The sequence below is a fragment of the Canis lupus genome, chromosome 14 (genome assembly GCF_011100685.1).
Source record: "Canis lupus familiaris isolate Mischka breed German Shepherd chromosome 14, alternate assembly UU_Cfam_GSD_1.0, whole genome shotgun sequence".
Taxonomy (NCBI): domain Eukaryota; kingdom Metazoa; phylum Chordata; class Mammalia; order Carnivora; family Canidae; genus Canis; species Canis lupus.
Genome location: NC_049235.1, coordinates 39,131,000 through 39,148,318, shown reverse-complemented (window position 1 = coordinate 39,148,318; position 17,319 = coordinate 39,131,000). Strand labels below are relative to the sequence as shown.

The 17,319-nt window shown below is 44.8% G+C and overlaps 1 long non-coding RNA gene across 1 annotated transcript; it reads right to left on the bottom strand.

The window, feature by feature from the left end:
* Positions 1-9,978: 9,978 nt before the first annotated feature.
* Positions 9,979-14,798, bottom strand: LOC111098686. The gene is made up of 3 exons (XR_005369207.1): positions 14,490-14,798; positions 11,794-11,924; positions 9,979-11,329 (listed from the first exon to the last, which is right to left on the bottom strand). It is a non-coding gene; the product is annotated as an uncharacterized LOC111098686 (long non-coding RNA).
* Between the last annotated feature and the right edge of the window lie 2,521 nt (positions 14,799-17,319).

The window sequence follows — 17,319 nt, the reverse complement described above, 5'->3', positions numbered from 1 at the left end:
TTGGACCCTGGTTGACCCCACAATGCGGGTACCACCATGTGGACTGGCGACATTTCCTGGCACATGCTCCTCAGAACAACGCTTCTGCAAAATGGTAGAAGGCATGACTCAAAAGACGGGGTTCTAAAATAAGTTAATACTTATGGGGCGCTTGGGTGGCTCAGTCTGTTAAGTGTCTGCCTTCAGTGTAGGTCATGTTCCTGAGGTCCTGGGATGGAGCCCCAGATTGGGCTCCCTGCTCAACGGGGTGCCTGCTTCTCCCTCTCCTTCTGCCTCCTGCCACCCTGCTTGTGCTCTCTCTCTCTCTCAAATAAATAAATGAAAATCTTTAAAAAATATTATGAAATAAATTTATACTTACAGACATGAAGCAGGCCTCTTTGGGTGAGAAGTCTCAGGAACTTCAGCATGGAGATAGAGTATTGTGAAACTTTGCAGGTAAAATAGGGCATGTGACATCCCCCCCACACACTGCCACACACTGTGCATCTCCAGGTCCTGAGGTACTGGCCTGTGGACAGAGTCAGGCAGGACAAGAGACTCTGCAGGAGAATCTCCTGGTGCTGTCTCTGGTGATGATGCTACAGGGGTAGATTGGGTAGCGCATCAACGAGGGCAGAAGATGCTCAAGCTCAAGTGAAAAAAGAGGGAAGTTATTCGCAACCTGCATGAGACAACAAGGGCCTGAGTATGAAAGTGGAAACTCTCAAGTAGGACAGGTGTGGAAAGAACTGACTGATCCTCCTTCCAGGATGGCAGAGAGAGAGAGAAAGAGAGAGAGAGAGAGAAGACCTATTACGACTGAAACAAAGATGTGCTGTGCGTTCCACCCTGTAGGAGTGGGAGCACTCCCTGTGGAACCCCGAGGCCGACCGTAGAGAATGGCAGCTTGAGATAGCCCGAGTACATCAGACGTGTCCTTCCGTAAGCCTTAGCTGTTCTAGACAAAGGGCTCGTCACAAACACTGCTTGCAAGCTGAGATTTAGTCCTCCAGAAATATGGAGAACTATCTTTCCCCCAGATTTAAAACTTTCCCCTTTTCCCTAAAAGGTGTAGGGAAAACAAACTTCCAGAGTAATGGCTGATGATGGTGGTGGTGATGTTTGTATGTGACAGGCGAGTGGGGTTGGCCTCCCCCATTTCCTCTTTCCTCTACGTGGGCTCTTGCACATTACCTGTCATATGGAGATAAGTCTATTTCTTTGCAAATCCCACCTTCACCAGGCGGAGGGACGGAGGAGGGGGGACAAGAAGGAGGGCAAGAAGATACCATTTTTATCTTGCAGTGTGTACCCCTACCCTTTCACCAACGCTCTCTTACTTCTGATTCCTCCTTTCCACCATTACTGAAATTCGCTCATTTGATACAATCTTCCAGACGCCCCTTCTCCCTCACCATTTGGGGTTCCCATTGTGTACTTTGACCCTACCAGAGAAATCAGGGCTTGGCCACTGGTTTTTCTAGAGGTTGAGAGCACCCCACCATGCCTTTGTGATAATGGATGTCTCTGTCATGGTCCAGGCTGGAGCTGGGGTGCATGTTCCGGGCTGTGACTGAGGAGCAGGTGGTGGGTCCACCAGTGGGTGCTAGCAGAGGCCTGAAGTTCCTGTGCATGCACACCTTCCCAGTTATCTTAAACCTCCTTCAAGCTGCCTTCAGTGATGATTTTAACCTGATTTTACTGGAACCAGTATGCCTAAGATCAAGTTGGGGTAGAGACAAAATAACACTAACTCCCCCTTCCCTCTGCCCTGCAAACTAACCAGCCACTCTGTGTACAGCTGCACAGAGTGGAAGCAAAAATTCCTTAGCTTGGTTGTTTCCATGTCCATTGGAATTTAAAATAGAGAGAGACTGCAAGTTCTATGAGAACCTCTACTTTCCATATGTGAAGACGAGTACCACAGTGTGTATTTTCAGAGTGACTTGGTGTGACCTAAGAAATGCTACCAGCACTCCCCTAGGGGTACTATTCTACGTACGAGCACATCTCACGCGGTGTGATAATGTGCCCCAATGCTGTGGAAAACTAAGAGGGAAAGATGAGAGAATCCACCAATGTACAATTTAAGTCTAGGCGGATATTTATTGGATTCATAAGCCTGAGTTATTGATAAAGAGACGGGGGCAATAGCAGAATTGTCAGTGGCGTTAATAATCCGTGCCAAAGAGTAGAGAAACCTACATACTTGAGCAGGGAGATAAAACAACGCACACATGTCAGGAGGGTGAAGATGTTCAGTAAACCTCTGGCCGGTGCCACTCGAATAAATCTCTACTGGCCGCCAAACTTGAGAATCTCACGTTGAGACTTGATAAATGTGCCACTTCATTTCTCTGAGTTGTGTATTCCATGTGTGGCTAAGCACTTCAACACTTCAGCCCACATCCTTTCAGATTTTAGGATTTTTCCAAATGGAGTGGGTTTTAAAACCTGGGAGCTTGGATGCAAGAAGAAAACCTTTGTGGAGAGACCAAGCAAAATGTTCAGCTGGCTGCGGCTGCAGAGAAGGAAGACAATATAGGCATTTACAGGCTGGGCCTTCTGGAATCCTCGTTGAGAAGTGTTGGACGTGGGCTCCAGAGAGGTCTGCCCACCTCCCCATCCCTACCCCGTGCTGCTCCCTCTTTCAAATATCACACATTAACATCAAGAGAAACAGAGAGCTTCTTTCTTTGCCTGAATGGGAAAAGTAGTCTCAAGTTTTGTGATTTGTCTGGAGTAGGGTTTTTTTTTTTTTTTTTTTTTAATTTCTTAATCTTTACTTTTTACAGTCATTAAGTATTTTGGAACCAACTGACATTCGGTACCCTACCCCCACGCACACCTTTTTTGGGAGCAATTAATTTTTAGGTCTGGAATATTTTGCAAACCCATGAAGAAGTAACTTCCACGAGCCACTTGGTTTTCGATCATAAATGTCACATACATAAACAATGTATGTAGCACTGTCCCACATAACACAATTAAAAGATGTAAATACGGGGTCTTTCAGTCAAATCAACTGTGCAAATAAATATCCTGCGGAATGTTTTACATATGTGCATCTTTGGAGTTATAAACACACACATCTGTTTAAACCTTGTATGTACAGAGTTTACATACAAGTAAAAGTTGGTGATGCTATTTTTTCCCCTTCCCAAACTGTTAAGAGTGCATTTGCGGGTAGAAAAAAAACTGAGTGCCATCTAAAAATGATGTGTATTTCCAACACATGTTTTTATATGAGTGAAATTCACTGTCTTACGTGGCATTTACATTTCCCTTCTTCGCGAGCAATATTCTGACGGGATTGTGTGTACCTGACCTGCTGAAACCTGCTCAGTGTAATTGTGACTTTTGAGGGGTTGGGATACGAGCTCAGACACCCCCCTTCCTCTAGGCAACTCTATGAGGCGGGCAGGGAAGAAACCATAAAACGAGGTGAATGGAGATTCAGTGACATGGAAGCTGGTTCTGCCTGTAAATATTAGCACATCTGTCCAGCCAGTCACCCTGTCATTTACATGGCAGCTGGGGGGCAGGTTGAGGCCAACTTTCTGTCAGGCAGCTCAGCACATAAGCTCAGAAACTGAGTGTAGAAGGAAGACGTTTTAATTCTCACATCTACTCCTCTAAAGTCAACACATTTTGTGGGTGCCAGTTTCTATCACGCTGCAAAATGCTCTGTGCTGAAAAACACGCTGTGTTAATGTTTGAAGAAGTTGAGAATCAGTAACTGTTCTAAATAAATAACAGCCACCACCGCAAGCACATTGGTACTTGGAGCCCTCGAATGCGAATGACCTCATGCACAAGAAAGAGGGAAGTGATGGCATGGGTCTCCATCCCCTGCTGCAAACGTCCAAACCCTCTCAGGGCTGACATTTCTGGCCCCGAGGCCCAAATACACTGGGTCTGTCGTCTACTCTTCAACAAAGGAGAATGGGTCCATGTATGTTATGTCAGAGTCGTGGAATGTCATGATGATGCCATGTAGTGAGCTGTTGACCTGGAAGACCCAGAGAGGCTACGATTTGCTCTAAGAGCTGGTTAGCAGAACAAGGTTTAGAATCCAGGTCCAGTCCAATAATCTTTTATTTATTTATTTTTTGAGTAGTTTTACGGTTTACAGAAAGAGGTTGAGGAAAAGGTACAGAGAGTTCCCATAGGCTCCCTCTTCCACCCACCCCCAATGTCCCCTATTTTTAAAATACCATTTTGCATTAGTGTGGAGCATTCATTACAAGTGATGAGTCAGTGTTGATCTGTTAATGTTAACTAAAGTCCATAGTTCGTATCAGGGATCACTCTTTGTGTCATATATTCTGCGGATTTTGACAGATGTGTACTGACATGTCTCCACTATTATAATATCATACAGAGTTGTTTCACTGCCTTAAAGCTCCCTTGAGCTCCACCTATTCATCTCTCCCTCCCTCTTCCCCAAACCCCTGCAACCACTAAACTTTTTCTGTTGCTGTAGTTTTGCCTTTTCCAAACTGCCACGTAGTTGGAAGCATACGCATGTAGCCTTTCAGATTGGCTTCTTTTACTTAGCAATATGCATTTAAGGATCCTCCATGTCCTTTGGTGTCTTGATAGCTCATTTCTCTTTAGTGTTGAATGATATTCCATTGTCTGGATGTACCAGTGTACCCACTTACCTATTGAGGGACATCTCGGTCGCTTGCTTGCAAGTTTTGGCTGTTATGAATAAAGCTATTCTAACAGTAACCTTTTTATTATGGTACGTTCCTTTCACATGGATTCAATATCAAAAGTCAAGTCTTTGCAAGATGTATTCCTCAAAGTGATTGCATCTGGCAGCGTTGGGGTCCAGTCACTTTCCAGCAGTATCTGCCCTATATAAACTCTGTAAACCTCCAAGATCCCTCTATTCCAGCTCGGAACATCCCTACTATAACCTATCCCGGCATCTGTTTCTTTATTTCCACCTCTTTATCCTATTTAGAATCTTTTCCCCTCAGGTTTGACAATCTGAATCTTCCTCACCCTTCCAGTCTCCTTCACATCCTGCCTCTTCAGTGAAGCATTCCCTCACCACAGAAAGGAACAGTCAGATGGATGTGGTTTGAATCCTCGTTCCACGGCTTTATTAGCTCTCTGTCCTTAGATAAGTCACTTCTTGCAGTTCAGTTTTCCCATCTATAAAATGGGTCTATCAACACTGCAAATTGCTGTGTGGATCTATGGAAAGGGGCCAGAATACTTCCTGACACCTCAGTAAATGTGATGCCCCCTCCTAGCCTTCCTTCTCGTCACTGTCATCATCACCTCCAAATCTAGAACTGATTTCTGCTCCTCTGGATTCTCTCCCATGTGTGTCCATGTCATGTCTCTGAACTAGAATGTGTGTGTAGGTGGGTGGATGGGTGGTGGGCCATGGTGCTTAACCCCTGTGGCACACACAGGACTAGGGGCAGGATTTTTGAATTGCATTCCTTTTGGTATTAAATTGGTGAGGTGAAACAGCAACAGCCCCTGCGTTCGTAGAATCCTGTTCCAGCTAATCTCTTTTTGTCTATGTCGTATGTGCCAATGTCCCTAAACTCCATTTTTGCTGGGGCTGCAGAAAGACATTTTTCTTGGGCCCCAAAGAGAAATTCTGAAAGAATAAGGGTACAATCATCTTGGGGGGATATTTGAAAGTTCATGGTTAGTGTTCAATGCAATTTTCTCTATTACTCAAGGCTAGGGATCCCTTTCAAAAGGAGGATAATCCAGGCCTTCCTCCCTTCTACTGCTACTTTCCTGCCCCAGATCCAGGCTAAAGCTGGGGAAGCAGAAGGAGATGAAAACCACAATGATGAAAATTATAATGGAGTGGGAAGATTAGGAAAACAACTCATATTGAGGTGCCTCCTACCGATCTGATGAGATCTGAGAGTATTATCTGCAGAAATAATGCAATGTTATTATGCACATAACCCAGTCACTCATGGGATCTGTTACCTCCAAGGAATCATCGAGTCTGCTGTGCAGATCACATAACTGGTCTTAGGTTTTATAGTATGGGTCAGCAAACCTTTTCTGGGAAGGGCCAGATAGGAAATATTTTAGGCTTTGGGGGCCATACAATCTGTGGCAACTACTCTGTCTCCTGGTTGTAAAAGGAGCCATGGACAATATGTAAAAAAATGAAGATAACTGTGCTGGATTGAAATGTAGATTTCATATAATTTTCACATGTGACAAAATGTTCTTTTTATTTTTTATCAACCACTTAAAAATGTAAAAAACAGTTGAAGATCATTGGGTATATGGTAACAGGTAGCAGCCCATTAGGCTATAGTTGGCTGAGCCCTGGTTTCCAACATCACAGAGAAAACTCGCGTAGGTGGAGTTGGGGTGAATCAGCCACAGTCCTTTGGTGGGTGAAGTGAGGATGATGAATGAGGAACTCAGCAGCCCTTTGCCTCATTGCTTTCATTCTGAATCTAAATCCATAGATCTACCTATCGGCTCAAATTGAGTTAATCAAGATAGTGCAGTATTTCTCAACGTTGGCATTATTGACATTTTGGGCTAGATGACTGGGGGGAGGGGCATGCCATGTGCTCTGTGGGATCTTCAGCAGCATCCACTGGATGCTAGAGGCATCCTTCTCTCTAAGTCCTAACAACCAAAAACATCTTCGGATGTTCCTGAACTTCTGCTGAGGGCGAAAGCGATCCTAGTTGAGAAATGCTGAGTTAGTGAAATAGCTTCGGAATGATAGAAAAGTCAGTGACCCCTTAGCGATCAACTAATTGGTCTAAACAAGTGTGTGCATGCGTGTGCGTGTGTGCACGTGTATGTGTGCTTGTCCCCTGACGGGGCGTCTTCCCTAGACTCCCCTCCAGGGAGGAGAAGTGAATAGTTTGCCTTCTCAAAGACAAAAGTGTAATCACAAGTGAGGGGGCCCTTTAGGAGGCCCTCCCTCACTGAAGACGACCCCCTAGCTCAATCATTAGCAGGGCGCTTCTAATTATCAAGCAATCAAGTCAGGCTCCACAGCAAGAAAATAGGACTCCTGGCTTTTAATAAGATTTTTATTTCAAGATTACCCTTCGAATGGCAATGAAAATGTCTTTTTAGTGGGGAAAAATACTTCCTCCTTTTTATAGAAAAGAAGCCTCTGTGGGAATGCAATCGTTTCACTCTTAGACCAGAGGAGAAAAAAAAAAGATAAAAGAAAGTAGGAGAGGGAAAAGGAGGTTCTTTGCTAAGAGTTGGCGGGGAATTGTTTAAATTCCAAGGAGTCGATGACCTGATTGAACCTGGGTATCCAGTTTAGAAATATTGACTAGAAAAAAATTTTTTTAAAAAAGAAATATTGACTAGAAACTGCTGTAGTGCAGAGATTGGATGCTGTTCAGGGTCTGGCCCCTCATGCATTATCAAGAGATATTCATGATAGATCTTATATTAAGAACTTGTCACGTGAACATACAAGCACACAGTCTAAAAAGCACAACTGAATGAAGCATTTGGAGTGGCTATTTACTTAGGGAACACCATTCTACCCTGGTTCTTGGCCATTTCTGGTGAAACAGATGTAGACCTGTATAAGTATTAGTTCTGCCATTGAAACAAGTATATGCTCTATTGGCCTTGCCATTTGCTTTTCTACTGGGGTAGCTATGGCTAGGAGCACAAGTCAAGGTTAAACTATTTGCCACACATCCCCCCTCCTCACACCCTGCCCCAAACCCACAATTCAAAACCAAAGCCACATACCCTTAAGCCTTTCAGTCCTGTGGAGGAGGTTAATTGGAATCACCCAAGTGGGTTATTGCTCCTCTTTCACTCGTTTGCCACAAATCAGTTTGTTTTTATTTGCCTCACAACCCCCATTAAATAGAATTTGTCTTGTAGCATACAAATCATTTCCCACGATCAAAATGCAGCTCTGTCTCCTTTTCCTAGTAGAGAATCTGAGCTATGTTTCTCCTCAACAAATCCCTATTCCCAAACCTATATTATACATCTCACCATGTTTTGTCTACTTGTCTTCTGATTCCAGCTGTGTCATTTCAGCTATCATGCCTTTGTGTCTCAGGACAAATATCATAGGGTAGGAGCAAGGTAAGGATGTCGGGCATACACCATTAACCCAAACTCGGTTCTGACGAGCCAACATCCTTAACCGATGACCTACACCCCCTCACTGTTGACAGGAGCATTTTTTTTTTCCTAATGCATATTTTAGTCTTGATTGACCATCAACCATATGGCATGATTGTCCTGTGGGTAAGTTTATTATTAACAGCTCACAGCTGGAGTTAGAATAACTACACATGGCTGTGACATTGCACTAATTGACCAAGACACGTCTGAGAACAAGATGCAGAAAGTGGCCATTGCAAATTACTTCAAGCACAAATGGAGAGCTTCGTGGGAAATGCTGATTTCAGATTAGAGGTTCTGTATGTTAAGACCAAATTGATCTGGGGAGAGGGGCTGGCTAGAGGGGAAAGAGGAGGTAGATGAGTCATACAAAGACATTCTTCTGAGCCTCCATTAAGTCTTTATTCAAGTGAATTATTTTAAACAGATTCCTGTTAATGAGAAAGGAGCAGCCACACTTAAAGTGGCATTAATCCTGAATTTTTAAGTGCTCAGACAATTAAATCACTAAATCCATTGGGTGCCTTCCGTCCATATTTCCCTGTCTAATCCTGCTGTCACAGGCGAGGCCGGGCAAGATTTGAGAACAGCATGTGCTGTGTTAGCTCCATCACTTAGCATTAGAGTCAAAGAAGTCGAGTTTGGAGGGGACCCGGGTATTGTCTGCACCAGTGAGTGGGGTGACGGGATGTAGGGACACTGGCCAGGGGTCGTGCCTGCGTTAACAGGCTACCACTGAGTCCTCTGGGGAAAGCTCCTGAAAATTATGAAATGTGAATAGGCTGTTTGTGCATCTCTCAGTAAATTTCTTTCTCAGATGTTTCCAGCCAGTGCAACTCGATTGAGAAACGGCTGGGGGAGAACAGAGGATCAAGCCAATGAGCTCAGTGTCTTATAAATCAGCGGCATCGAGCTGAACTGCAGCTGTCAAACTGTGGAAAAACCTGCTGCCATACAAGCTTGCGAGTCTTTTCAAAAACAAAACCTAACCCTCGCCTTGCTCTCTAGATGGGAGAACGCTTAATTAAAGTTCATGGAGGAGTGAGGAGTGGAAAAAGAAATATGGTTTGCTAAGAAAATAAAAAAAGAACCAACTCAAGGTAGTGCATATGTAACATGTCCCAATTCTGATCTTGGCTCAGGCACAGAATTACAAGTGGGGTCATGAAAAATGGCTAAGTGTTGTCATGAGTAAATCCTACCAAGTGGTCCAATAATACTCTCTGCTCCAAAGCCACACCAACTGAATAACCCTGTAGTCTACTAACACCATCATCCCATTTCGTGGGTGGGGAGGCTGTGGCACAGAAAAGGCAAGTACCTTGCCTAAGCTTCTGTAGCCACTTAAGACAGTAGACCAGCTGTCTACTGCAGCCGGGCTGGTGCCAGACTCTCCCAGCCACGATGGCATTGGTGTCTAGGGACATCATAGACCGCAGGCCGAAACCCCAGCTCTGGGAAGTAGGCAGGTCTGATCCTGACAATCCTCAGCCCAAAGAGGTCCTGCTCTGCTTTTCCATGCCTCAACCGTCTCCAGATTCTGAACTTGTACCCGTGTCGCTTAATCATCCCACACTTAAATATATCTGAGATTGTGTGAGTGCTTTTTTTTTTTTTTCTTTTTAAGTCTTTATAACCAATGCTGAAAAACAGCTTTAAATTAGGAAGAGCAGGCTTCGGGAGGACCCACGGAGGTTTCCAATAATAATTGTAAGTCTGCCCAGATTGCGTTGTCTCCGATGTGTGAAGGGGTCGGGGTCAACCCCTTGTGCACCAGAACACAAGGCCTGTGCGCCCGGCCTGAGTTGTGTTACTGTTGCCGGGGAAACCATAATTGAATTTCCTGAATTATACACAGTGCGATAGAACGTTGAATAACCATATTTATTTGCCTTCGAGGCCCTGTGGCATCTGTTGTTTGGCTCACAAAGGTCCTATTGACTGAGAGAGGGGTTTGCTGATCCAGAAAGCGGTGATGGGCGCGTGAGGCGGTAGGGCCGAGATTTCTCCCCCACTTCTGCACCCACCAGACAAATGGCCTGGCACCGGCAATGGGCCCAGATGGCCTGAGGCCCGGGTGTGAAATCGATCCTCCTCTTTTCCGATGCTCCATGCTCTCACTTCTCAACTGAGGGAAATAGAGAGAGGTGCTGTGGGGAGGGGGGCGGAAGGAAAAGGAGAGGTAGCAGGAAGGAGGCTGGGTGGTGGAAGGCGGTTGCAAGGCCTTGGGTGAGCTCATCTATTCCACAGCCACTCTAAACCAGCAGAGAGTGGCTGGGGACAGGGGGTGACTCGGGGACAGTGGGTACACAGGTGGAGGAGACACAGTCCAGCCATCGAGAGTTTGACCACCTAGCCAGGGCTCTGGATACTCAAACATACTATATAAGGCCTACAAGCAAGAAGCTGGAGGGATCAGGGCAGCCCGGGTGGCTCAGCGGTTTAGCGCCACCTTCAGCCCAGGGCCTGATCCTGGAGACCCGGGATCGAGTCCCACGTCGGGCTCCCTGCATGGAGCCTGCTTCTCCCTCTGCCTGTGTCTCTGCCTCTCTCTCTCTCTCTCTTTCTTGTGAATAAATAAATAAAATCTTAAAAAAAAAGAAGTTGGGGGTTTTAGAGGAAGGGTGGGCTGGGAAAGAGCTCAGCTTTGATGAGCAGGCTGGGAAAAGATCTGGGAGTTTGATGGCATTTAAAATAGTTCTTAAAAGATGAGTAGGATTTCAGTAGGTGATGGTCTTCTTGAACTCAGGCAACTGTAAAAGTGTAAATACAGGTAAGGGGGGTATACAAGCCTCAGATGGATCCTGACTAGTCCCTGAACTGGTCCCCCCCAGCCACCAGCTTCCCCTGAAGCTACCACTGAGTCAGCCAACAAATGGTGACTTCTCTGGAGCAGAGGAGGGAGAAAGGGAAGAGAATCGGACTTCAAACTTGGGCCACTGAGGCCCAGAGCCCTCCCATCAGCCAGCCTGCTGAGTCAGACCGCCAAGGGCCACGGGGTTTTGCTGTCAGAACTGAAGTCTGGGAGTGTCTTCGATTAGGAATAGTTTCTGAGTGAGACAGTGAAGCTTTCTAGCCCGTCACCGTGTGGGATGTGCAGTGCTTTCTTCCCCGCCGCTGGCTTCGCTTTGGTGTTTCAGTAATGAGGTACCCACAGTGGCGCCCCCGTGGCCCCAGGCACGTCTCTTCAGATGCTCCAAATTATCCGTCTGCCCTGCTGAAGGAAACATTGTAGAAATCTTTTCTTCCAGAATAACAGCGTGAAAAAGAAATGACTTTTTTCCCCCTATTTTTCAGCTTTTTAAAAGGAACATTTCAAGCATATATAGAAGGCAGAGAACAGGGCACGTGAACACTCAGGTTCCCAACATCCAGTTTCAACCACTCTCAGGGCTGCTCATTTATTCCTCTACAGGCCCCCTGCCCGGCACCTCCAGGGCCCGTCGCCTCACTCCCTGGATTATTCTGAAGCTAATACCAGACATCATATCATGGCATCAATAGGTACTTCAGTACTATCCCGATAAACAGCAGCTTTTAAAAATACATCATTACAGCGTTGTCATCACATCTAAAAATAGCAGTTCCTTAATAGGATCACATTTCCAATCAGTGTCCAAATGTCCCCATAAACTCATAAATGTTTATTTACTAATAAGCAGAACAATGCCTTCATACCGCATTTGGTGGTTGTGACTCTTTTAATCTGTGGCTTCCCCTCGCTCCTTTTCTCTTTGCAATTTGTTTGTTGAAGAAATAAGGTGATTGGTGTTGTAGAGCTTGCCACACTCCAGGCCTTTTGACTCCAACTGAAATAATAAATCCAGGCAATGATAATTGTAAAACCGTTAGGTGAGAGGTCAACAAGAACTTCAAAATGGATGTTACAGTTGACCTGACCCCCTGGACCAATCCTAACATCTCAGAATAACCTGAGATTCACATCACCTCCTATGATGAATGCTTACCAAAAAATTTAACTGGAATCCCATTGAGCCACCCGCTCTAATGATCAGTTTATAGCAAATACAAGGGACGAAGGAATATGGAAAACCACATGATAGGCTTTTTAAATTTCCATTTTGAAAAAAAAATTATATTTTGATGTCACAAACATGTATTTAAAATGTATCAGATTACTCTGTTATTATGAGACATTATAGTGTGATGTTTTCCCTAGGATTACTGAGGAGTAGGATGTATCCATGCCTCACTACATGAACTCGGAGTGCTATAATGTCTTGTTCTCTTGCTTGCCTTTTGTACACTTTAACCTACTTCCTAAGGACCGCTGACTGGACTGTACTATCACAATTTTTGCATGCCTCTGTGAGCCATGCCTCCCCCCAGCCCCTCGCTGCAAAGTTCTTTCCATTTCACTGTGCACTGAGAAACCAAATATCAACTTTTTCAGAACTTACAAGATAAAGGTTCTAAGTGAAAGCTAAACAAGAGCTCCTCTTCGTAAATGCACAAATATTCGTGGTGAGAATTTCATAATGATCGTTAAGTTTTTCGGGGTTTTTTCCCTCCCTAATTCTTGACCACACTCTGGATAGCAGAAGCTTCTGGATAAATGAGATGTAACCTGTGTTCTATACTAATTCCGTTGGATAGAAAGTTTGGTCACAACACCCAACAATAAGCCACAGTATGCATAGGGAAAATGGCAAAATTTCAAGTTGGAAAAACTCAGCACTGTGCACACACATGAAAGTTTGATGGGAATGTCACCTGGATTAGGTCATTAAAGACAAGGAGATGTAACAGCCTTGCTGTTGACATTCCCTTCTTCTCAAAACACCCTCTTTTTTGGGTTCCATGACCTAACACCCTCCTAATTTTCTCCGACCTCTGGGATTCTCCTTGGTCTTTTTCCTGGCTCATCGTCCATTTTACTGACTGTTAAATATTGGAAAATTTCAAAGCTTGATCCACTGCCCTGTTCTTCCCATCCTACACCCTCTGTCTGTGAGCTTGTCCATGCTTATGGTTTTAATTATTATCTATATGCTGATGACTCTTAAATCTATATCTCCAGCCTAGCCTCTCCCCAGAGCCCCCAGCCATAAATCCATTTGCCTATTCAACATCTTGACTTGGCCATCTCACAGCACTTCAAACTCCACATGGCCAAAAATTGAACTCAAACCTTCTCCCTGCAACCTGTATCTCTCCTCCCACATTCCTGCTCTCAATACACAGCACCGCCATCCGAAGATGAGCACACAAACACTTGGCAGCCATCCTTCACACCTCCTTCTCCCTCTTTGCCATATTCACTGCATCAGTAAGGGTTGTTGATCCTCATTTCCAAATCTGTCCATGCCTCTTTGTCTTCATGCTGCCACCACAGTACAATTTCTCACACTTTCACTCCTAGATTGCCTCCAGAGTCTTCTCTGGAGACACGCACCATGTCTTCCCTGTGTCCAATCCCTTCTGTAGCTACTTTCCTTGGAAATTGTACAAAATGTGCTCTTTATAAGTGTCTCATCTTTGTGCCTTGAGGAGAGAGACTAAAATCCTTATCTTAGCTAACAAGGCCCTATGTCATCTGGCATTTATCTCCTTTACTTTCATTTCCTCATTCTGTGACCTGTTTCCCTGTGTTCTGGGATCTGATCATCGTGGTTCAAAGGAGTTCAGGCCCCAGGACCTTTGCACATATAGTTGCCTCTAGGATTGCTTTCTTCTCTTTTCCTTTTTTTATCTAGTTAACCCCTATGTGTCTTTCTTTATTCAGTTCTTTTAGAAAGTCTCTGTTGGCTGCTGGTTTGTCTTCCTAATGCCATGTTCACAGTCCTTGCTCTTTATGACTGAAACAATTTCACAACTAAAGAAATCAAGGCCCAGAAATGTTATGTAACTTGCTTAGGGATCATATATCCAGGTAGTAGCTGTGCTAAAACACACTGGAATAATCTCATTTGAATAGCAGCTGGATCTGTTGTCAAGTATTAGAGTTCTGTGTCAAGTTTCAGCCTCTAAATGATGTGCAGAAGCTGGAATGAGTTGAGAGAAAAGGAATCAGCTAATTGAAAGGGAGCAAGTAGGACCTCTGAAGAAAGGTTAAAGGAGACAGGGACTGTTTAGTCTAGCATAATGTAGAGACATGGGAAGAAAAGAAATTTAAGAATTGTTCCAGTTTGGGAAGGTGGAAATGGCCACAAAAATATTTGTTTGAATGACCACAGGGCACAAGAGCCTATTGGAAGCTGCACATCTCTGTAGGGATAAGAGGGTTTTAACCAGAGAGGGCTTGGTTTGACAAAGGCAAAGGTGATCAAAGATCTGAACAAAACACAGAGTTAGTTCCTGAAAGTCTTCTTGCGGAAATGATGAAGAGCAGGATCAATGAACATCTGACTTACCTGGTGGTTTCAATGTTGACCTAGGTCAGGCGGGAAGCCGGGCAGGCTGGCCTCTTGAGGTTGGAACGAATGAAGGAAAGGATGGATGTGAAAGTGAGCCTCGCCATCCGTCACAGGCCAGATCGTGCTCCCACCCTGCCTGGTGTGGAGAAAGAAATACTGAGTGGCATGCGTCCCCAAGGGCTCCTCAGCTGATCACACTCAGTTGGCCTTATCTGGCTCCCAGGTGTTTCCATTTATCTCTGATAAACTGTCAGCAGAGAGCCAGCTTTGTGGTGGGAGGTGGGGAGGGGGATGAGCGCAGGGGAGGCTAATACCCCAGATGTTTTCCGAGAAGATGGGAGAACGTTATTCTTCAGGACTAATGCATTTCGTCATCCCCTCCGCGTGCAGATGTTAAATTCGGGAACACTTCCAGGTTCTTTTTTCTCTCTTAAAATAAAATTAGTTGTGTATTAAAACACCTAGGACCCAGGCATCCCCAGGGACGTATCTCATTTGCATATGGATAAAGCTTTAGGAGCATAAGAGGGTTCTAAGTTTTACTGGCGTATGTCTTCCAGTCTAACGAATCCTGTGAGCTCCCTCCTTTGAAAAACAGGAAAAATAATAATAATCAGAAGTTCCATTTACTGAATATCTACTGTATGCCATATAAAAATCAAATCCTGTGGCAACACCGCCAGCGTTGTATTAAAATCTATTTTACAGATGAGTAAGTTGCCCCCAAATTGTGTTGTTCCTCCAAGTTCACAAAACTACTAAGTAGCAGAACCTGTATAGAATCAGGACTGTGTTACTTCGAATAATAATTGCAACCTTTTTAGAGCTTTCTTATGGGTCAACCACCCTGTGGAGCAGGTGCTATCAGGTCCATTTTGCAGGTGAGAAAACTAAGGCATAGGGAAGTCCAGTCATCGGCTGGAGTTTACACACCTAGCAAGTGCCAGAACAGAGTGCCAAAGGCAAGCAACTTGGTTTTGGAACTCGTGTTGTTGTTGTTGTCGTTGTTGTTGTTGTTCTTCTTCTTTTTTGTAGATTTTATTTATTTATGAGAGAGAGAGAGAGAGAGAGCACAGGTGGAGGAGCAGAGGGAGAGGGATAAGCAGACTCTCTGCTGAGCATGGAGCCCAACCCAGGGCTCATCCCAGGACCCTGAGACCATGACCTGAGCTGAAACCAAGAGTTGGACGCTCAGCCGACTGAGCCACCTAGGCACTCCTGGAACTTGTGTTCTTAACCACGACCCTGTACCAATTTTCATCCCCTTTCTATACTCCATAGACAGGGTTGGCTGGATACAATTTTTTCCACAAACTAGCTGATCTGAGCTTGTGATAGTTTGAGGTGGAAACTTCCCTCCCTTGTGTTGTCTTATCTTTCCATTGATTTTCTGCTGTTTGAGCAGCTGCAGTCCCCCCACCCTGGGAGAGCCTTTGCACACTAAGTCATTGGCTACAGGTGGCAAGATGGTGGCTCGGGTTCAAGTCTCTCCCCCGGAGTTGGATGTTCCAGAAAGGACACTGTGTTCCACAGAGCTGTCTCTCTGGCACAGGCTTTGATCTGGGAAAGGGTGAGCCTCACTGCAGAGCTGAAGCTGTCTCCCTGCTTTGTTTATGTGAGCATCCTTCCAGGACTCTGTCTGCTTTTAGGGTGGAAGTGCCCTGCCAAAACCTCCGGCTCTCCATGCTGGCTGCGTAGCCAAAATACCTCCCGCCTTTTTGATGAGTCCTTTGCCCTGGATAGAGAGCAGTGTCTCATAGCCTTTTGAAGACTACAAAAGTTTCCTTGGCAGGATGAATGATCTACTGCAACACGCTCTTGCCTTTTGGAGTTGCCCTCTAATTTTTCCAGGCCCGATTTTGTAAATCATTTCATCTTGTACAAATACTGGGCTGTGAGCACAGATGATCTCGGAGGGGAGGATTGTTTAAAACTCCATTTAAGAATCTATCCTCCTTTCAACAGATTAATGCAGCTTGAATATGTGAATAACATTTTTCTTCAGTGCATGGTAATGTGCAGGTAGCTCTGGGGTCTTTGAGAGGAAGTAGAATGTGCTTCTAGTCCAGGAGGCTTCGGAAAAAGTGACTTGTCTGTGTATTGACAACTAATTTATCATCGGAAGCATTTAAGGTTCTACTCTGCGCAAGCGCTCATGCGGTGGCTGGAGGTGAGGGCGGGAGATGAAGTGGGGAAAACTGAAATGTTTTCAGAGAGATGTGTAAGATTGTAAAGGTCATTTAGAAGAGCCTCAAGCTTTCTGCCATCCCAAGAAGGTGGAAATCTCTAGTGGTCTTCAAGACAGATTAAAGTTAAATAGCTCACAGAATTGGAAGCATGTTTCATGGAACCATCAGAAGTCTTTTGCATCGTAGTTTGTCTGAACTTGCCCCTGACTCCAACAACGAAGGAACTCATGGAAGGCAGGCTGGGACAGAGAAGGTCCAACAACCACAAGTTGGTGAATGCACCATCAAAGAGGAGGTTTCTTTAACATCTCTGCTCTTCTTTCACCTGTTGACAAAACTGTTGCCCACACACCGTGACCACATTCATTTGAACTGAACATCCCTGAATCTTGAATGTTAGAAATTATCTTGCTGGTTTAGGGAGTTGAAGGCAGAACTGCCTCCTCTTAACTCACTTGGAGTAGAAGACCCAACTTGTTCCCCTGAGCGCAAGCAACTCAGTATGAGGCAATGAGTTTAACAAAAAGGTAACAAAACATTTTCTGTTGAAACTTTTTTCCTTAGGATGAAAAACTCTTGCCAGCAAGCTATACGCCAGGAGTGGAATTTTGGAAGTTGTTTTAGTGGAGTTAGAGATG